Raw genomic sequence first — 23,452 nt, 5'->3', positions numbered from 1 at the left:
CGCTCACTATCTTGCTCGAACGGTTTTTTTCTACATTATTGCTGTGGCTGATATTGCTTGTGAAGCTTTACCATAGTGTATATTACCTTGCTTTTCCCAACTGAATTTTGGGGATCATCTTCTAAGTGGATATATTTTTCTACTCATTCGAATATCTCGCTTAATATTTCTGGCCTCTTTTTCACAAGAGACTTATACAACCCTGAGTCAGACAACAAAGAGTTTCTAAATGCTAATATAGCCGTTCTTTTATCAAAACTTTCCAGGGACATCATTTCTTCCCTGAATCTCCTTGTAAACTCTCTGAGATTTTCCCCAAACTGCATTCTCATGCTTAGTAGAGCATCTACATCTCCACCATTTTTTATATTGCCAATGTAACGTGTTATAAAGGTAGTACAAAGCTCCTTGAAAGAAGCTACTAATCCACATGGCAAATTGTGGAACCACATTAATATGTTCTCCAATAAACTAAAAGGGAACAGTCTATACATCAATCCTTCGTTTCTTCCCACAAGGCAAGCATCTGTCGAAAGTGGAAAAGATGCTTCACCGAGTCTTTCGTCCATGAGTAAGGGGTAAAGTGTGACGGCATAAAATATTTCAAAATTTCTTCCATGAATATCCCCACTATAAAAGGAGACTTCTGAATTTCTCTGACAGTTTGCACTATTGCTGTGCAAATATTAGCTTTTTTCATTGTCTCATTGTCGTTTTTGATCATCTCTCGAGTTAAACCCATTGTTGGCTTTGCTTGAGTAGTTGTAGTAGCAACTTCTATCTCCCCTTCTTCATTGGGATCAACGATTGAGTACTTTTTTATGTATTCAAAGTGCGATCATCTTCAGTAAGAGGCTAAGGATCTCTTGGTGAAAAATCTTATCTCGTTGGCTATTGGTTCTTGAGATGTTGACTCGGGTTTCGATTCTATTTGGCTAGGTCATTCATCTTCTTTTGCATCACTTTTTGTTGCTTAGTAATGGCTTCTAGCATTGCCAAAAGTTGTGTATCAGCGGCTGGTGCCATGGATAGGGGTGCATTGACTTCGATAGTTCTTGTGGATCTTACCATTGTTTCAATTGAAATCAATATGTTATTGGTTTCCTACGGACGACGCCAGTTTTGTGTGGTTAGAATCCGATGATCGGTGCTGATGGACCCTGTCTCACGGATTTGAAATCACTCCTGTCACCTCCTTTCTTGTGCCGGAGTGGTACCTACCAAAAACTCTTCGACGCTCAAGTTAGAGAAACAGAGGAATAGTCTCAAGACCTAGTTAGACTTCCAATCTACCAAAAAGATCTTTTTTTTTCTATGCTAATCATGTTATTTATGGATCCTTTACTGGTTTTAGTTCTTGATTTTGTGGTTGGTCACTGCATTATCACGGTAGGTTAACCATTTATTCGACTTAGGCTGGCCGTTTGACGTGATCATAAACAATGGGTCTCTTTTTGATGTGTAAGAACGTTTGACTACTCTAGATTGTTAGTGATCATTGACTGGTCATCTTCGTCTATGCTTATCAGGTGTGTATGCGATTCCCATTATACATCCTTATTCGTGTAAAATCACCTTTAGATTTTTGGTAAAGATAGAAAGGAATAAACTCAGATTCTAGTGGTGAATCCACTCTCATACACATCCCATATTACGTATGAGCTTGATTGTCCCTATGGTATATCCCAATGTAGTACATTATTTCGGATGATATGATAGACTATTCCTTCAGGTATTCACAAGTTTTTTTATAATTCACAAAATAGTTATGTATGTATATATATATATATATATATATATATATCATTTTTTTTTTGAAAAAAAATGAGAAATTAACATTATAAGGTTGAGAATGGATATCTAGTTTCATACTATGTAATAGTGGCCCATTGGCCTAAAATAAATAATAATGCGGAAAGTAAATTACCGTCTTACACTAGCAGAAAGGAAATAAACATGCAACCGAATTAATTACCGCTGGACATCCGTTCATTATCTACACACATCACAACAATGTAAAATGCAGACATCTCCCCTCAAGTGTGATTTTGACATTTTACAATTTCATCAAAACAGGTTCCCTAAGTGTATGGAAGTCAAACTAGTAAAAACAATTTTGGAGGTAGTTGGCGATGGCAGAAGCCCGATTCTAACGGTGGCACCGCCAGTTTAACCTAAGGTAGGTGGAGGTAGCATCGCCAATGCTATCTCCAATACTGAATAGTTGCATAAAAACTGGATTTTTCTTCCCATTTTTTAGTCTTTTCTTGATTCTTCGATACACCATCCCACCCGTAGAAATTGTTTAAAACACAATTAAAACTATCAAATACATATAGTGTTTATGAATTTGAAATAACCAAAAAGAAATCTACATTTTGAAGAAACATCACAATTTTGATAAAAGCTCTAGATGCAAGTTTTCGTAATCTATGATTACCAATAGGAATTGAGAGTCCTTTACTGAAATTCGTGATTGTCAAAAATGATAAGCTAACACGAAAATCAATGATTGATAGTATGAAATCGAGGTCGTGTAGACTTGGGTGTGAAACAAACGACAGTTGGCAAAGATTTTGATAACAACACTTTATTTTGTTTCTACGATGGAGAATGAGTCTGACTCTAATTCGATGAAGCCCTCGAGTAGGATGCGTTGGAGTCTGCTCGAAGTATGTGGCTAGTCTTTGATGGAGAATGGGGAAGTAGAAAGGAAATGACGGTCAAAGGCCATGAAAATATAGGGTTCGTCAACGCTAACAACTTTCTCTTTTATGATGAGGCTCAACGACAGCTCATTTGCGATGGATCTAGAAGAGAAGAGGGAAGGAACCCTTGGTTCTAAAATGGCTGGGGTTTGGTTCTTCGAAAAATAGAAGAAAAAAATAAAATAAAGTCAACTTTCTTTATAAAAAGGCTGAGGGCATTTTTGATAATTTTTTCATTTGTTTCAATTTTTAACAGTAGCTCGACTTTTTGGACTTAGAAATCGATAAATAAGTACTCCATTCTTTATAATTTTTTGTTGCAAACTTAATAGTGCGGTTGGATTCTACAAATTATCTCTAATGAAAATTCACATTTTTAGGTCTCGTCCAACATGAAAATCGAGGATTCTATAACTTTTTTATCTGAACTTGAATTCGAGCGTGCTTACATGCTAAAATATGTTTTTCCGCCATTTTGAATCTATTGGCGAAGTTAGTTTTCGTTAAAAATGAACAAAATAAAATTTAAGTGTTTTACTTTAAGTCCCACTTTTAGAATTTTCTCAAAATTTTAGTATTTGATTTCCTCGAGATACGAATTAAAAACTCGGGGTATTACATCTCCCCCCTTAATAAAAACTTTATCCTCAAAATTGAAATTATACCTTAATCTTAGAATAGTTTTGGATACTTAGCCTGCAACTATGTATCTTTTTCCCAAGTGGTTTCTTCAATGTTGTGGTGTCTCCACAATACTTTAATTAAAGGAATTGGTTTAGATCTAAGTTATTTTACTCTCTTGTCAAGTATCTGTATTGTACCTTCCTCATAGGATATGTCTTTGTCTACCTCTAAATCCTGCAAATCAACCATGTGTGAAGGATCTGACAAATACTTCTTCAGTATTAATACGTGGAACACATTGTGAACCTGTTTAAGCTGTAGTGGTAGAATCAATTTGTAGGCCACTGGTCCTATTTGTTCTACTATTTCAAATGGTCTCACAAATCACGACTTCAATTTACTTTTCATACCAAACCCGAAGATTCCTCTTTGGGATTATACTTTCAAGAATACTTTATCCCCAACTTGAAATTCCAAAGATTTTCGCTGCTTATCTGCATAACTTTTATGTCAACTCTGAGCAGTTTTTAGTCTGTCCTGTATAATGCATACTATCTTAGTAGTTTCCTTAATAATCTCAGGTCCCAACACCATGGTATCGCCTGTCTTTACCCAATATATCGATGATCAACACAATCTACTATATAAAGCCTTGAAAGTTGCCATGCCAATATTAACTTGAAAACTATTGTTGTAAGAGAATTTCACAAACGATAAGTTATACTTCCAACCTCATCCAAAATCTAAAACACATGCAGCATGTCCTCTAAAATCTAAATTATTCACTCAGACTGTTCATCTGACTGTGGATGGAAAGTCATACTGAAGTTCAACCGAATACCTATGGCTTTGTGTAGACTCTTCCAAAATCGAAAAGAAAATCTAGGATCTTGGTTCGACAAGATAGAAACTGGCACTCCATGTAATCGAATTATCTCAGTGATATATCTATATATATATATGGCTCAATCTATCAATATTGAATAAAACTCTAATCGGAATGAAGTGTGTCGACTTTATTAGTCGATCCACAATTACCCATATGGCATCTGACCTGTGATTGACTTTTGGTAACTTGACTACAAAAACTATGGTCATATGCTCCCATTTCCACTTTGTTATGGGTAATGGTTGGAGTAAGCCTACTGGGTTGTGGTGTTCTGCCTTGACTTGTTAACATATCAAACATCTACTCACATATTCTACGATACTTCTCTTCATACCCGGAAACTAGTAATTCCTTCATAGATCTCTATACATTTTCGTACCTCTTGGGTGAATAGAATATTGGAAACGGTATGTCTCACTCAGTATATCGGATTTCAACTACGAGTCTTGAGATATCCATACCCTATTTCTGAATCTGAGAACCTCATCTGATCTTTTCAACCAATCTAGGTTTGTTAGGACCTTAGCCCTCGATTCGTATTCTTCCACATCTTTATCTGGTTTCTAAGCTTCTCTGACTCATGCTAAATGCGTGGTCTATACTTTTCCCTCAGAGTCCCAAGTATTATTTCTATGGCTTGCTTTATCATCTGTATTCTTTTACCGTCATATGTGCTACCGTGCTTCTGCTCAGTGCGTCGGCAACTACATTCACCTTACTTGGGTGATACTCAGGGGTAAAGTTGTAGTCTTTGAGGTATTCCATCCAACGTCGATGTCTCATATTCAATTCTCACTACGAGAATATATACTTGAGGCTTTTATGATCGGAGAATACTTCGAGCTTCTCTATATAGGTAATGCTTCCATATGCGTAGTGTGAACACTATGACAACCAACTCTAGATCATGAACATGATAGTTTTACTCATGATTTTTCAATTTTCTAGATGCGTATGCCACTACCTTCTCAAACTACATCACTACAGCCCCCAAAGCAATCCTAGAGGCATCAGTAAAGATTGCCAAATCTTCGTCCGAAATCGAAAATACTAGAATTGAAGTAGTTGTCAATCTTTTCTTCAATTCCTGAAAGGTATTCTCACAATTATCATCCTATTCAAACTGGACATTCTTCTGCACCAGTCTCATCAACGGTGCTGCAAGAGTCAAGAATCCCTTAATAAATCTTATATAATTGCCTGTCATCCCAAGGAAACGTTGGATGTCTATCACTATCCTTGGCTGTTTCCAAGATAACACGGTTTCAACTTTGGATGGGTCTACTATTATTCCTTCACTAGACACTATGTGCCCTAAGAATTTTACCTTTCAGAGCCAGAACTCCCACTTACTAAACTTGGCATATATCTTATGCTCTCATAAGATCTATAATATGATTTTGAGGTGTCTCTCATGATTTTCTCTCGACTTAGAATAGATCAGAATGTCATCTATAAATATGAGGATAAATCTGTTGAGGTGTTCCCAAAATATCCAATTTATAAGATCCATAAATGCTGTTGGTGCATTGTCGGATTGAAAGACATTACTAGCTATTAGAAGTATCTTAGCCTAGTCTAAAATGCAGTCTTCAAAATGTTCGCCTCTCGATTCTTAATTGGTGGTACCTAGATCACAAATCGATTTTAGAAAAATATTGGGCACCTGTAGTTGGTCAAACATGTCATCGATGCATGGAAAGGGGTACTTATTCTTGATGATCACTTTATTCAACTTCCGGTAGTTAATGCATAATGAAGTAATCCATCTTTCTTTTTGATGAATAGAATCAATGCTCCCTAGGTGAGAAACTCAGTTGAATAAATCCCAAGCTCATAAGCTCATCAATCTACGCCTTCAATTCTCGGGAAATAAAAATAGGCCTTGTGCTTGGCATCAAGTTAATTGAGAATTTTATCTCGTGATACGGCGGCAAATCCGGTAATTCATTTGGAAAAACATCCAAAAAATTCTTTGACTACCTCTACCATATCCACCGATGTCTTTACCTCTAACATTATAAGGTTTTCCAACTGTTTGTATGGAGAACCATCCCTTATGTACCTGGATCCCTGAACTTTGACCTTTGGATACCCCGGTCTCTTAAGAATAACTGATCTCTCGAAGCAATCGATATGGGCGTGGTTTTGTAATAAGCAATCCATCCTTAAGATAATGTTGAAGTCGCAACAATCTAATATCATGAGGTTAGTAATCATTTCTTGGCTTTCTATCCTAATTAAATAATTTAATGAATTTTTGGATTAGGGATATTACACCCAATTCTAGTGCATTTTTACCTTGTCCTTACCTCACACAATAATAAGTATAACTCTGGCTAGTCCCTCATTTACCCAAAGGAAGACGGTTAGGTTCTTTTGATTGAGATTTGTGCATTTTATTTCCCTTGAGTGCTTAAGAGGATTTTACTTCTAAACCCCTCTCAGTCCTTCATTTCCAAAGGTCTACAATGTAAATTTACTTATTTATCCTTGCATTAATCATGTTTAGTCATTTCTACTTGGTTTTAATGTAATTATGCAATTCCTTCACCTTTGGTTCATGGTCCCACAAAAATGCTAATTATTTTCCTACCTTTAATTTATTTAGGTTCAATCTAAGGTAATAGACCAATATAGCCACCTTCTTTTACTTTATTCAAGGCCATTTCTTAAGAGTTCTATGTAATTTGACCTAGTTCAAGGGACCATGACCCTTTTGGCTATCAACAATTACCTTTCTACTCTCAAGTTTATTGGGATTCAATCTAATGCAATTAAGTTTAAAGTCCCCTCACTCTTAAATTAATTACATGCCATTACTTTTGTTTTCTTAGGAGTTTGACGACTTTCAAAGGGTTTGGACACCCTTGCCCCTCAAAGAGAATTTTTTAGACCTAAAGAGAAATTACCCTTTTAGCCTTAGTTTGTTGAAAATCATGAGAGGTTAATTGACCCTTAAACTCCCCTCTTGGATAGTTTTACATCCCATTCTAACTAATTTTTATCTAATTTATTGTCTTTCAAAGTGTTTGGACATTCTTGTCCATAATAATTTCCTCAGGAAATATTTATTTTCCTAGTACCTTACTTTTCTTTATTTTTGTTTACTTGCATATATGTAGTGCAAGTACTCTCAATGGGAAAGGAGTAAGAGAGTAATTCTTCCGTGTGAGGTAATCTCCCCTTTATAAGTCCATAATAAGTTTCTTGAGGAACCCTTGCATGCATACCCCTTTGGGTTGAGAGTAAATCCCCTTTGTTTACTTTTCAAAACTTGTTTTATAGTTTTCTTTCACACCTTAAACTTTTTGAATGATGGCAACTCCCAAACTCAAGTACATGAGGTTTAAATCCTTAAATTTCAAATGTCTATAGCTTGGCAACTTCATTGGGGAATGCCAAGGGTTCAAACCATTTATTTTTGGTAATTTGTGAAGATTACAAACTCTAATATCTTCTACTAACCTCCTTTTCATTTATTTCGTGGGAATGCTTGATTATTAAAAAGTTGGCACACCTTGCTTTAAAAATGCACATGAGCATTATCGAGCAATGCCATTTACACAAATCTTTGTGTCCTATAAAAAAAATCTCAACCCTAGATAAAAGTAACCTTTTGCTTTAAGGGTCGTTTAACTTGGGAAATGGAGACGAAACCATCCAACTCAATCATCAACTAATGAAATGCTTGTTTTACTTTAAATGGAGGTCTAAAGATTGAGAAGCTTCAATTTATCAATAACCCTCATGCTTTGCTTTTAATTAAAGTTGTAGGACACATGGTTTTCAAAGTCCAAATGTTTTTGTGCCAACTTCCTCAAAGCTTTGTAAGTCGGGTTGACCCTTGAAGATCAAGTTATAAGGTTTATCCAAGAGTTTTTGTAATAGAATAGGATGCCCTCCTTTGGTAAGGGTAAGGGTAGGGGTAGGGGTTCAACTTCACTCATCTTGTTTTTTTTTTTTTTTTTAACTTTTAGATTCTTGTTTAAACGGTCTCAGCTCCCCAAAGTCAATTTCCAACTCAAAGAGTTCATAAATACATAAAGAACGATTGAAAATAGATGTTGGGGAAAAAATTTACTGAACTGAAAAAAAAATTTAATCCTTGGATTTGACAAAAATTAGCCCAATCCCCCACTAAGCCATTGACTGGCTATAATTTTTCGTAGTACTCACTTGGCCCACAAACAAGTTTAATTTAGCTATGTCCTTGCCTAACACATGGACAAACTTAATTTAGCATTGTCCTTGCCTAACCCATGGACAAGCCAAAATTTGCCCAGTTCTTGCTTGACCTACAAACATGACAAATTGTGCTTTGTCATTGCTTAACCCACGGACCCAAAGACTTCTGGAAGAGTCTCCTACTGACCCACAAACTAGAACAAAAAATTGAACTTGAACCTGATCTTCCTTCCTTAGCTTTGTCTTGGGGGAGATTCATTAATATTTGTTTTCGTCCAGGGTAAACTTCGGTTCTCTAACCTTAGGGTTGTCCAAACATCCATTCACAAATATGAGTTTGCTAATCTTTATCATCTCAAGTCCATGGTCTACCTCAAAGGAAAGTCCTTCTATGCAAACTCATGAGGTTTTCCTTAGGGAAAATATCCATTTCATTCTTTTTAGTTTGGTTTAATCTAGAAAAATTCCAAGGAGACCTAAGGTACCTAGTTCTTGCCTACATATTGACCAAGTCAATTCATAGGGTTTAGGTAAAGGTTGTGTCACCGTGTGATCCTCAAGTCTCTACATTACCCAAGGGAAGGTCACTTCAATAAATTTTGTAGATAAAATCAAAAAACTACTTTTAAGATTATCCCTTCTTTCCAAGACATCTTACGAGATCATTGCTTCTAAAATACCGTCAATCAAACGGGTTCAATATTCTACATTTTGAAATCTGACAAAGGAATAGACATTCCTAAACCCAAAGCCAAAATTTCAAGGATGATGTCCCACATAACCAATCTTCTTTATTTTAAAGGCACCTTATGAGATTATTGACTTCTCTAAGGACTCATCCAAATGGGTTCAATCCCCAACATTGCGAGATTTGACAAATGAATAAACATTTCTAAACTCATCCAAAAGGTTTAAGGATGGATCCCCATACGACGAACTTCTTTTATGTTCATGACTGACTTAATGAGTGTCTTAGGAAACCATAGTTGGGATCTCTTAAAGATATTTAGACATCTTAAAGGTTACTATAGTCTCCGTAGTTTTGATATTTTAAAGATCTTTTGACCTCTTAAAGGTCACCTTTGTTTTTGTAGTTCGGATCTCTTAAAAATCTTTCGACCTTTTGAAGGTCACATTAGTCTTTGTAGTTTGGATCACTTAAAGATCTTTGGACTTCTTAAAAGTCACCTTAGTCTCTTTAGACCGGATCTCTTAAAGGTTACCTTAGTTTGTTTAGTTCAGATCTTTTAAAGATCTTTGGATCTCGTAAAAGTCACTGTAGTGTTCCTTTGCACTTTCATAGTTCGGGTCTCTTAAAGATTTTTGGACATATAAAAGGTTACCTTAATATCTCTTCCATCTTTGTAGTTCAAATCTCTTAAAGATCTTTGGACTTCTTAAAGGTCACCTTAATTCCTTTTTAAATTTTGTAGTTCGGATCTCTTAAAGATACTCGACCTCTTTATGGTCACCTTAGCTTCAACCTTTTCATCTCATTAGTTTGGATTTCTTAAAATTCTTTGACCTCTTAAAGTTTATTTTAGTATCATTTCAACATCTTTAGTTCAAATCTCTCAGAGATCCTTGAAATCTTAAAGGTCCTCATAGTTTCAATCTTAGATCTTCTAGTTTGATCACTTGAAAGTCTCCTTTAGTTCGACCCCTTGATGATTTTGACTCCTTCAAAGTCCCTTAAGCTTGGCTTCTTAAGTGTATCTTAAGTTTCAGTATTTTTAGAACCATTCAAAAAAAAAAAAAAAAAAACTAAAAGCAATCATCAATATCAATTTAGGTCATCTTTCATCCATCCAGTTCCAATTTGGGACTAACTCAAATATTGACCATCGAGAGCTTGCTGTACAAGCTTAACTACAACTTTAAAAAAATTATTTTATGTCTCATTTGTGTTGTCGCTAATGTTGATATTGTTTCTATGTACTAGGATATCAAGGTTCAAGAAAATATCGATCGGTCAATCTTTCGGTCACTTTTAAGGTAGGGACGAAATTTATCAACGACATAGACTACTACTAAAATTTCCTTCTTTGTTGTAGAGTAGTTAAATTGAGCATCACTGAGGATTTTACTAGTATTCTAGATAACGTAAGGATGTTTATTGATTCATAATCCCAAAATAGTGCCTATCGCATAATCTGAAGCATCGTACATAACCTCAAATGGAACATTCTAATTTGGAGTTTGAATGATGAGTACCGATGTTAACTTGGACATAAGTTTGTTAAATGCAAGAAGACATAACTTTAAAAAGTTGAAAAAAACATCTTTGCTTAAGAGTTCACATAAAGGCTTCGATATTTTTCCAAAATCTTTAATGAATCTTCGATAGAGACTTGCATGGCCTAGGAATTACCTAATTTCTTTGACAGTTCTAGGAGGTGATAACTTTTCAGTTAAATCTACCTTTGCTTTATCTATTTCAATCTCTCTCGTAGAAACAATGTGCCTTAACACAATTCTAGATGTTACCATAAAATGGTATTTTTCCAATCGAGTACTAGGTTGATTTATTTACAACGCACGAGGACTAAAGTCAAGTGATGGAGACTGATGAGTGTCTCCAAACACTCAATTATACGCACATTTTCCGGATATTTATATTGATTTTTGTACCTATTTCTCTATATTAAGATAATAATCATGATAAGCCTCAAACCACCACGTTGCATGTTAATTAGGCTTAATTATATATAAATAAATTCATTTACTAGATAAATCTAATTACGTGTGTTTCTTGTGCAGAAAATCAACAATTTGGAATCAAAATCTCAAGGCAAAAGCATTTGGGCCCACTTTGGAATGCCCTAACACTTTGGAATGCCTAATCTAATCCCTAATAACTCATATTCTCCTCTTTTGTCTTTTTGTGCAAAGAAAAGTGGAGGCTACTTTTAGACTCTTCTACACACATTTTTCTCTATAAATAGAGCCTTCATTTCTAGAGAAAGGGTCCCATCTTGGTTCTCTTATCCAAGACTCCTTTAATCTAAGGCTCTTTGCCTATTCTCTTATTTTTGTATTTTCATTTTCTAGTTATTTTCTTTTAGCTAATTAGTCTTGTAAGAAGTAGAAGAAGAAGAAGTTGTAATTTTCTCCATGAAATGAAGAAAAGTTCTTTCATCTCTTATCTTCCCTCTCTTGTAATGATATTAGGCTAAGTTCCCCTCCATTGGAGAGTGGAAAAGCCTAGAGCAAGTTCTTGTGTTATTTTTAATTTCATGCCTTTCTTTTATTTAAAATGCTTATGAATTCTCTTTAAGTTTCTTGCACCTTTTATTCTTAATATAGATACTTTATGCTTAGATTAGATCAAGATAAAGTATGCTTAAACTAGATAATTGGTAGTAGGAAGTTTTCAAAGAATTCTACTTTGTTTATGTTCCCTTATTTTATTTCATTTGCAAAACTTTCCGATCTAAGGAGCTAACACCAAGCCCTTACGATTGAGTTATAAAAAGACTTGAAACTAAGAATTGCTCATCAACATGTTCTAGGTAGATCCACCTCCAATGGTGTTTTAATTTCATAAGTTTACTTGCTTTTAATTTCATTTACTTTAGTTTATTTTCTAGTAATTTTACATTTTCTTATAAGTTCAAAAATACAAAGAAAAATAGTTTTAATTCCTTTTAGTTAATTTTAATTTTATCTTCTTAGCTTAACTCTATTCCTCCTTTCTCTTGGGTTCGATCCCCTACTTGCCCCACAAGTAAGGTAAAAATAAGATTATTATTAACTTCGGTGAGAAGAACAACGATAGTCTCATCAGAATTTTGGCGCCGCTGCCGGGGAAAGGTAAAGGTAGTAGTGGTAAGTTTTGATTTAAAATTTATTTTTTTTCAATTTTTATTTTATTTTTATTTTATTTTTTTTTTTTTCTTTTGGTTTCTTTCTATAAGTTCAAGTGTTCTTGAGATTTTAAGAGAGAAGAAAGAAGAAAAAAAACATTGAAAAAAAAAAAAAGTCATTCTCGTTTTCTTTTTCACCCTTGACAGCAGAACTTAAACTGACTGTAACTTTCTACTCCGATCTCCGATTATCTATTAGTGTATATCGATTTGGGGTAGAACGAAATTTTCTATAAAATGTGACAAAGTCAGCAAGATTGCGGTAAGTCAGATTCTGTTTTTGAGTCCATTTACTATCATTTCTGCTAACATTTCTGTTTTGCTTCTTGTAGGTGAACATTTTTTTTTCTTCTTTTCTTTCAATTTCCTTCAATCTTTAGTTAGGTTTATTTTTTTGTTTTAGAAACTCTTGTATAGGATTTCTTGTAATTTTTATTAATTATCCAAGAAGGCTTGGATTGTAATAGACTAAGGAAGGACGACGGGTGGACAATACCGTCACGGCTCCTTAGGTTCGCACACCAAAATTGGAGTTGGTGGCCTAAGTCGACTCAAACCATCTTCACCCCGTCTAGCATGGGAGGTAATCCTGAAATACCCACGCCTTTCTTTGCTAGTGGGTTACTCCTTGCCTTTGTATGTTATTTTTCCAATTTGCACACACTTGGAATAGTTAATTAAGTAGTAAAGAGCACCCCTCTCCTAGGGATGGCATGATAAGATAAGGATTGGAAGTCATTACCAATTCCTTGCTCTAATTAGGATAATCAATTCACTAGTCATCCAATCAAATTAATTAAAATCAATTAGACTTGACTATAGGGCCCACGAGCTCAATAGGAGAAATTCCGCTTCAAGTTGTGCCAATTGCGCTTCTTGGTCATTTTTGTATCTAGTAAGATCTTGCCCTTTGAGGGGATAGACTCAGTCTATTCAAGAAAGGAAGGTATTTAAGCGTGCTCTTGCTTATGCATTATGCGCCTCCTCCGATCTGGAGATCCGAATGATTCAAACTTGACTTCATAGAACCGAGTTGGAAGGCTAGTTGCGCTATTTCTACCCAGTTAGGAGCTGTCTAGCTTTAGGCAACCTATCTAGGTCCAGTCTTTTCTTTTCGTGATTGTTTGATCGACTGTGTGATTTGTATGCTTGGTAGACGTTCACAAAATAACGTGTTAGAACCATTTGATCCTGAGATCGAACGTACCATCAGTAGGATACGCAAGACACCATCAGTAGTTATGATGGGTGATCGAGAGCGAACTCTCAATGAGCTCTTCGCTCCAGCTTCCGCATCTCCTCCCACATGCATTGTTTTACCGTTGAACAATGCACCTCAGTTTGAAATTAGGGCTGCCACCATCAATATGCTCCCTAAGTTCCACGGTTTAGAGCGTGAACAACCTTACACCCATCTTAATCGATTCTTGACTATATGTCAAACTTTTAGAAATCAGAATCTAGATGAGGAGAGTATCAAGCTTATTCTGTTCCCGTTATCCTTGGAAGACCATGCAGCTGCGTGGTTGAACTCCCTAACACCCAATTCCATATCTACCTGGGATGTTCTATCAAAAAAATTTATGGCCAAATTCTACCCCGTGGCCAAAACTGAGAAAATGAAGGACTCTATTAGAAATTTTAGAGCCCGTCCTGATGATGAATTTTTCCAAACTTGGGAAAGATTCAATGATTTATTGGTCAAGTGCCCACACCATGGCATTGACAAAGCACAGTTGGTGCAAAGTTTTTATAGAGGATTAACAATGAATCAACGTACCTTAGTCGAGTCAATGCATAAGGGTCAGTTCATGAACCAGACTCCCAACCAAGCGTACGATTTCCTCGTAGAGTTAGCTGAGAGTGCTCAAAACTGGAGTACTAACCAAGAAGAATTTGATAGAGACGATCCGGTTAGGAAGACAGGCATGTATGAGATGAAGGCAGACCCTGATCTCAAAAATGTCATGTGTAGTCTAGTGAGTGGGATGAATAATCTCACGAAGAAGTTAGATGCCTTTACCATCTCAGCATCCAAACCTCACCTAGACCCTCGTACAATTTCGCAAGTGACTGTCGAACCGAGTTCTTTGTGTGTCATATGCGACGGCAATGACCATTTGGTCGAGTGTTGTCCCACCTTGCCTCAAATCAAAGCTGAACAAGCAAATGCGATTAATGGCTATAGTGCTTTTAAGAAGCCAACTCCAAACTCTTTTAGCCAAACGTATCACCCAGATAATAGGTTTCATCCTAATTTCTCATACAGACAGAACGAACCTATTCAATCTAGTGGTCCGTCAGGTTACAATAGGAGTTTTCCTAGGCAATCTGGTTCTTCCACAAACCAAGCCATTGTTCCTCAAGTCCCTTATCAACCCCAACAATCTACCGATTGCAGAGCCATCATACCAGATCCCATGACCAATTACCAGCAGCCTGCCCAACAACAGTCGTCCTTAGAATCTATGATTGCCGAGTTGATGAGGCAGCAACAGCAGTTCATCCAAACTCAACAGCAAACCCATCAAAATCAAACTCAGATTAACCAGGTCACTGCGCAATCCATAGCTAAGATGGAAGTTCAGTTGGGGCAGTTAGCTCTTTCCTTGAGTGGAAGAGAGAAAGGTCAATTTCCTAGTCAGACTATCCCTAACCCTAGAGGTCAACCTTTGATTCCAAACGGATCAAAAGGTCAATACGAAGTAGGAAGCCATTTTGGAGCTTCACAAGACTCAGTCCAGGCTATCCACACCTTGCGTTCGGGAAAGAAGGTGGACAACAAGGTCCAACCTATTGACACGGGAGAAAAAATCTTAGAAAAGGACAAAGTTCAAAAAGAAGCCATAGAGTCTCCAACAGAGAAGAAGAAAGATTTGGAAAATCCTCCTATCATTTTGCCAATTCTAAAAACTCCATTTTTCCATTGCCTTAGAGATTCTAAAAAAGGTAAGCAGTTTGAGGGTGTCTTAGAAGTCTTCCAAAATGTGCATATCAATATCCCATTCCTAGATGCCATTAAGCAGATACCTTCTTATGCGAAATTCTTAAAGGATTTGACCACAACTAAAAGGAAAACACCATTTCCTCGGGAAGCTATTATGGCAGCCCAAGCTTCGTCACTCATCCAACAAACGATTGCACCAAAATTTAAGGATCCTGGATGTCCGACAATTTCTATTCATATTGAAAATTAAGTGGTCGAAAAATGTCTCTTAGACTTAGGAGCTAGTGTAAACCTTTTACCATATTCGGTTTATAAACAATTAGGTTTGGGGGTTTTGAAACCCACAGATATCACGTTGAGTCTAGGACGTGATAGTTAAAGTCAAAGATTTCTATTTTCTTGTTGACTTTGTTGTCTTAGACACAGAGCCAGTCATCAATTCGAACAGTCATATTCCTATCATCTTAGGACGTCCATTCTTAGCCATGTCTGACGCAGTCATTCGTTGTAGAAACGGAATTATGACTTTAGCATTTGGGGATATGAAAGTGAAACTGAACGTCTTCCACAATTTCCAAGGAATTGATGTAGATGATGGTATGGAGGAAGTGAACATGATAGATACGCTAGTCAATCAAACGTATCAAGAATTAGGGTACTCTGATCCCCTAACGAAATGTTTGGCTCACTTTGGCCTTGACTTGGACGTAGAAGAGTCTATAAGCGAAGTCAATGCTTTGCTTGAATCCGTTCCACTCTTAGATTCTGTGCGGTGGCACGCAAAAGCTGAAAGTCTTCCTGTGCGCACATCCAATCTTGTTCCTTCTCATGTCGAGCCTCCAAAATTGGAACTCAAGTCTCTTCCAGAGACCTTGAGATATGCATTTCTTGGCAAGAATCAAACCTTGCCTGTGATCATTTCCTCTCACCTCAATGAAGTCCAAGAGGGAAAGTTGTTAGGAGTATTAAGGGAACATCAAGAAGCTATTGGTTGGAGCATAGCTGACATCAAGGGAATTAGTCCATCTGTGGTGATGCACCACATTCGTTTAGAGGATTTTGCTAAACCTTCCTTAGAACCTCAGAGACGACTAAATCCTGTCATGAAAGACGTGGTTCGGATGGAAGTGATGAAATTGCTAGATGCGGGTATTATCTATCCTATCTCTGACAGTCGTTGGGTGAGTCCTATACAAGTAGTTCCTAAGAAATCTGGTATCACTGTGGTAGTGAACCAAGACAACGAATTAATCCCCACTCAAGTCCAAAATGGATGGAGAGTGTGTATCGATTATAGGAAACTCAACTCGATGACTCCTAAGGATCATTTCCCCTTACCTTTCATTGATCAAATGTTAGAGCGTCTAGCAGGACATTCTTATTATTGCTTCTTAGATGGTTATTCCGGGTACAACCAGATACCTGTTGCTCCAATCGATCAAGAGAAAACAATGTTCACCTGTCCCTTTGGAACTTTCACGTATCGTCGCATGCCTTTTGGATTGTGCAATGCACCCGCTACTTTTCAACGGTGCATGATGAGTATATTTTTAGACATGCTAGAAAGATATCTCGAAGTGTTCATGGACGATTTTTCAATTTTCGGACCAAGTTTTGAGGAATGTCTCCATCACTTGACTTTGGTCCTTCAATGTTGCAAAGAGGTCAATCTAATCCTCAATTGGGAAAAATGCCATTTCATGGTAACATCGGCTATTGTGCTAGGGCACATTGTTTCTGCTAAAGGGATTGAGGTAGATAAGGCAAAGGTAGGTCTAATTGAAAAATTACCACCTCCTAGAACGGTCAAAGAAATTAGGTCATTCCTAGGCCATGCGGGTTTTTATCGTAGATTCATTAAAGATTTCGGGAAAATCTCGAAGCCTTTATGTGAGCTATTGGGAAAGGATGTTCCTTTCGACTTTTCAGAGTCATGTTTCTCTGCGTTCAACAAGCTCAAGTCCGAGTTAACCTCGGCACCCATTATTCAACCTCCAAACTGGAGCATTCCATTCGAAGTTATGTGCGACGCTTCAGATTATGCAATAGGCGCTGTTTTGGATCAGCGAATTGAAAAAAACCTCATGTTATCCAATATGCTAGTAAAACCCTTAACGATGCTCAGCTTAACTACTCTACAACGGAGAAGGAAATGCTAGCAGTGGTCTATGCCGTTGAAAAATTCCGCCCCTACCTTATAGGATCTAAAGTTGTGATCTACACAGACCACGCAGCATTGAAGTACCTTCTATCAAAGAAAGATGCTAAAGCAAGATTAATCCGTTGGATTCTACTTCTACAAGAGTTTGATCTCGAGATCCGAGACAAAAAAGGGGCAGAAAATGTCGTAGCTGATCACTTGTCTAGGATAGTTAACAAGCCATCCGAGGAATCCTTACCCATCTCTGAATCCTTTCCCGATGAGCAACTTATGCAAATCTCTCAAGCCAATGCTCCATGGTATGCGGACATTGTCAACTACCTAGTTACAGGTCAATTCCCAGTCGAAATGACTAGTCAAGAGAAACTTCGTCTTCTGTCAAAAATAAAATGGTATTTCTGGGATGAACCATACTTATTTAAGTATTGTCCCGATCAAATCATTAGACGTTGTATTTCAACCTGTGAGCAAGTCAGTATCCTAGAGTTTTGCCATAATCATGCCTGCGGAGGGCACTTCAGTGGTAAGAAGACCGCCATGAAAATCTTACAATGCGGTTTTTTCTGGCCTAGTATTTTTCGTGATGCCCACGAGTTTAGCAAATCTTGTGATAGATGTCAGAGATTAGGAAAAATCTCTAAGAGAAATGAAATGCCTCAAAATCCTGATCATCGGAATTTTTGACGTGTGGGGTATAGACTTCATGGGACCCTTTCCTATCTCCCAGGGTTACCAATACATCCTACTTGCCGTTGACTATGTGTCAAAATGGGTCGAAGCTGTGGCATGTAGAACTAACGATCACAAAGTTGTGATAAAATTCATCAAGGAGACGATTTTTTCAAGATTTGGTACTCCACGAGCTATCATAAGTGATGGTGGCTCGCATTTTTGCAACAAGATATTTGCTGCGTTGATGAAGAAATACCTCATAACGCATAAGGTTGCCACACCTTACCACCCACAAACAAGTGGGCAAGTAGAGATTTCTAATAGGAAAATAAAGACTATCTTAGAAAAAACAGTCAATCCTTCAAGGAAAGATTGGTCTTTGAGATTGAGTGATTCACTCTGGGCTTATAGGACTGCATTCAAGACACCCATAGGGATGTCTCCTTACAGGTTAGTTTTTGGCAAGGCCTGTCATCTCCCTGTAGAACTAGAACATCGTGCATATTGGGCGATCAAGCGCCTCAACTTTGATTTTGATAAAGCCGGTGAGAAGCGAAAGTTACAACTAGACGAGTTAGAAGAGATTAGAAATGACTCGTATGATTGTGCCAAAAGGTACAAAGAGCGTACCAAATTCTTTCACGATAGGCACATTCTTAGGAGGAATTTCATTCCTAATCAAAGAGTTTTATTGTATGATAATAGACTCCACCTTTTTCCAGGAAAACTTAAGTCTCGATGGACTGGCCCATATATTATCCAAACAGTTTACCCCCATGGTGCTGTTGAAGTCCTTAATCCTAAGGACGGATCCACTTTCAAAGTGAATGGCCAACGTCTCAAACCGTTTCTCGAGTATGTTCCGCAGGAGGAAGTTCTTTTTCTCGATGATCCCGTCTATCAAAATTAACTATGTTTTCGTCTAGCTAAAGACGTTAAACTTAGCGCTTCTGGGAGGCAATCCATGCACTTCAAGGGACATTGTGTTAAATATCAACAGGACTATAAGGTCTTTCTCAGGTGCTATCTAACCCACTTCATTTCATTTTGTCAATTTCAATTTTACCTTTGCATGTATATGTTGAAATATTGAGGACAATATAATGTTTAAGTTTGGGGGTGTATGGGTTGGATTTCCACTTATTATTTTCTTCTTTTATACAAAAAAAAAAAAATTGAAAAATATTTGGTTGGCAACTTTGTTGTATTTTTCTCAAAGTCTTAGCTTGTATCTTTTAAGCACTTAGTGAAAATATTTAATCAGTCTTTCATTGGAAGCTATGATCTGGAGTCCCCATTTATGTTTCTCTTAGGCAAAAATTAGAGCAAAGTTATCTTTTGGTTTATAGTCACTTCTAATAAGGTTACCAAGAGTCTAGATTGTATTAAAAGAGCTTGTTACCTTCTTTCTACCTAGAGTTTAAGGAAAAACTAGGTTTGATGAACTTTGACTTCCTTGTTCAATTGGTTGGTTGATTAGAAGAAAAACAGAACTGGATTGTATACACCTTGTACAGCAACCATTGAATTAGACTGGGTACCTTGAAAAGGGCTGCCTACTTTTCTTAGAAAAATAGTGAAGAAGTAATATAAAAAAAAAAAAAAGAGAAAAAGTCAAAGATCCAAAAGTTTATGTAAAGTTTTAGTAGGGTGAAAGCCATCAAGTGTAAAAATGTGAGTATACTGGAATATCACAGATAAAGCCCCTTAGAGGTATTAAAGTGAATATCCACACTTCTCACTACCCCAGACAGGATGCTAAGTTTAGAATTAAACCCTAAGTTACTCCAGTTATTCTTGAGTAGTTAGAAGGTTGAAACTCATTTTGGGAAATCGAATCTCTTAAATTTCTAAGTTAGAATCACTATCGCTCAAAGGTCAATTTAAGTCTAAGTTTTGTCGTAGAGAAATAAGGGTTGGGACTCTATACCAAGTACTACTTCTAATTGATTGACAAAACAAAAAAAAAGACTTGTGCTTTTCAATATAAGTTTTGATTTTGACTATTTTTACTTCAAAGTTGTTTTCAAATTTTGTCGGTATATTTTCTACAAACCCTCACGAGTCAAACTCGTCCACTAGGGGTAACCTAGCGATTCAAGGGCTTGCTGCATTCGCTAAATGCAGTCGAGGTGCCTGCGAAAGTGGCAATTTTATTTTCTAGGGACTAGAAAAAGATAAGTTTGGGGGTGTGATGAGTGTCTCCAAACACTTAATTATACGCACATTTTTCGGATATTTATATTGATTTTTGTACCTATTTCTCTATATTAAGATAATAATCATGATAAGCCTCAAACCACCACGTTGCATGTTAATTAGGCTTAATTATATATAAATAAATTCATTTACTAGATAAATCTAATTACGTGTGTTTCTTGTGCAGAAAATCAACAATTTGGAATCAAAATCTCAAGGCAAAAGTATTTGGGCCCACTTTGGAATGCCCTAACACTTTGGAATGCCCTAATCCTTAACTCATATTCTCCTCTTTTGTCTTTTTGTGCAAAGAAAAGTGGAGGCTACTTTTAGACTCTTCTACACACATTTTTCTCTATAAATAGAGCCTTCATTTCTAGAGAAAGGGTCCCATCTTGGTTCTCTTATCCAAGACTCCTTTAATCTAAGGCTCTTTGCCTATTCTCTTATTTTTTGTATTTTCATTTTCTAGTTATTTTCTTTTGGCTAATTAGTCTTGTAAGAAGTAGAAGAAGAAGAAGTTGTAATTTTCTCCATGAAATGAAGAAAAGTTCTTTCATCTCTTATCTTCCCTCTCTTGCAATGACATTAGGCTAAGTTCCCCTCCATTGGAGAGTGGAAAAGCCTAGAGCAAGTTCTTGTGTTATTTTTAATTTCATGCCTTTCTTTTATTTAAAATGCTTATGAATTCTCTTTAAGTTTCTTGCACCTTTTATTCTTAATATAGATACTTTATGCTTAGATTAGATCAAGATAAAGTATGCTTAAACTAGATAATTGGTAGTAGGAAGTTTTCAAAGAATTCTACTTTGTTTATGTTCCCTTATTTCATTTCATTTGCAAAACTTTCCGATCTAAGGAGCTAACACCAAGCCCTTACGATTGAGGTATAAAAAGGCTTGAAACTAAGAATTGCTCATCAACATGTTTTAGGTAGATCCACCTCCAATGGTGTTTTAATTTCATAAGTTACTTGCTTTTAATTTCATTTACTTTAGTTTATTTTCTAGTAATTTTACATTTTCTTATAAGTTCAAAAATACAAATAAAAATAGTTTTAATTCCTTTTAGTTAATTTTAATTTTAGCTTCTTAGCTTAACTCTATTCCTCCTTTCTCTTGGGTTCGATCCCCTACTGCCCCACAAGTAAGGTAAAAATAAGATTATTATTAACTCCTGTGAGAAGAACAACGATAGTCTCATCAGAGACATTCCTCAAAACTTGATCTGTATATTGAAAAATGGTTTATGAATACTTTGTGATATCTTTCTATCATGTCTGAAAATATATTTATCATATACCGCTGAAAAGTAGTTAATGCATTGTACAACCCAAAGGGTATGCGACGATAGTCGAAAGTTCTGAAGGGACAAGTAAAAGTTATTTTCTCCTAGTCGGTGGGAGCAATAGGTATTTAATTGTACCCAAAATAACCATCAAAGAAGCAATAGTGAGAATGTCCTGCTAAACGCTCTAACAATTGGTCAAAGAAAGATAACAAAAAGTAATCTTTAGGAGTCATTAAGTTAAGTTTCCTATAATTGATACATACTTTCCATCCGGTTTAAACTCAAATGGGAATTAATCTGTTGTCTTGGTTTACTAGCATAGTGATACTAGACTTCTTAGGAACAACCTGAATGGGACTCACCCAGTGACTATCGAAAATGGGATAGATGATACCCGCATCTAATAATTTCATTATTTCACTCTCGACTACATCTTTCATGATAGGAATTAGCCATCTTTGAGGTTCTAAGGAAGATTTAGCAAAATCCTCTAGAAGAATGTGGTGTATTACCATAATTGGATCAATTATTTTAATGTTAGCTATGGTTTAACCAATAGTTTTTTTATGTTCTCTTAAAAATTTTAACTACTTTTCCTCCTGGACTACACTGATGTGAGAGAAAATTATCACAAGTAAAGTTTGATTTTGACCAAGAAATATGTATCTTAAAGTCTTTGGAAGCACTTTGAGTTCTAACATGGGAGACTTGATTTGGGAAGGAATGAGAGTAAAAGTACGAACATGAAGATTTTTTTATGTTTGCGTGCCAATGCATAGAGTCTAAGTAAGGAACAAATTCAAGCAAAGTATTGACTTCGCTTATAGACTCTTCTATGTCAAAATCTTGACAAAATAGGTCAAATATCTTTTTAGGAGATTAGAGTACCCTAAATCTTGACACATTTGATTGATTAACATATCTAATATGTTCACTTCTTCCACATCATCATCTACATCAATTCCTTGGAAATTGTAGAAGATATTTAATTTGACTTTGATATCCCTAAATACCAAAGTCTTAATCCTATTTCTAAACGAATGATTGTATCATAAGTTGCTAAAAATGGACGTCTTAAGATTATAGGAACATAAGTATGTGAATTGATAATTGACTTTGTGTTTAAGAGAACAAAGTCAATTGGAAAATAGAAATATTTGACTTTCACTATCACATCTTCAATTATACCTTTAGAAACCTGATGGACCTATCAGCTGAGCTCAATGTGATATTGGTGGATTTCAAAATCCCAAACCTAGTTGTTTATAAATTGAGTAAGGTAAAATATTCATACTTGCCCCTAAGTTTAAGAGATATTTTTTAACCACTTGATCTCCAATGTGAATGAAAATTATCAGACATTCGGGATCTTTAAATTTCAGTACAACGTTTATTGGATGTAAGACAAAGCTTAGGTTGCTATGATGGCTTTTCGAGGAAATGGTGTTTTCCTCTTTAGTTGTGGTAAAATCTTTAAGAAATTTTGCATAAGAAAATACTCAATGACATCTAAGAATGGAATATTGAAGTACACATTTTGAAAAACTTTGAGGATATCATCTAATTGCTTACTATTCTTATTTTCTCTTAGGCCAGTAATAACATTGGCTTGTTCAACCTTAATATATGACAAGTTAGGACAGCATTCAACCAAATGGTTGTTGCTGGCACACAAGTCACATAAAGAATTTTGCTCGACTAAAACTTGTGAATTTGAGTGAGAATCATAGTGAGGATTAGATGTTGAAAATATCTAGTTTCTTAGTAAGACTAGTCATACCACTCACTAAATTGGATATGACGTTCTTGAGATCAGAATCTACCTTTATCTCATACATTCCTGGCTTCTTAACAAGATCTTCTCTATCAAACTCTCCGTTATTAGTGTTTAAATTTTGAGCACTCTCG

This window comes from Akebia trifoliata, chromosome 8, assembly GCF_017979445.1.
Source record: "Akebia trifoliata isolate Shusen 1 chromosome 8, ASM1797944v1, whole genome shotgun sequence".
Taxonomy (NCBI): domain Eukaryota; kingdom Viridiplantae; phylum Streptophyta; class Magnoliopsida; order Ranunculales; family Lardizabalaceae; genus Akebia; species Akebia trifoliata.
This window is presented reverse-complemented; position numbering follows the sequence as displayed.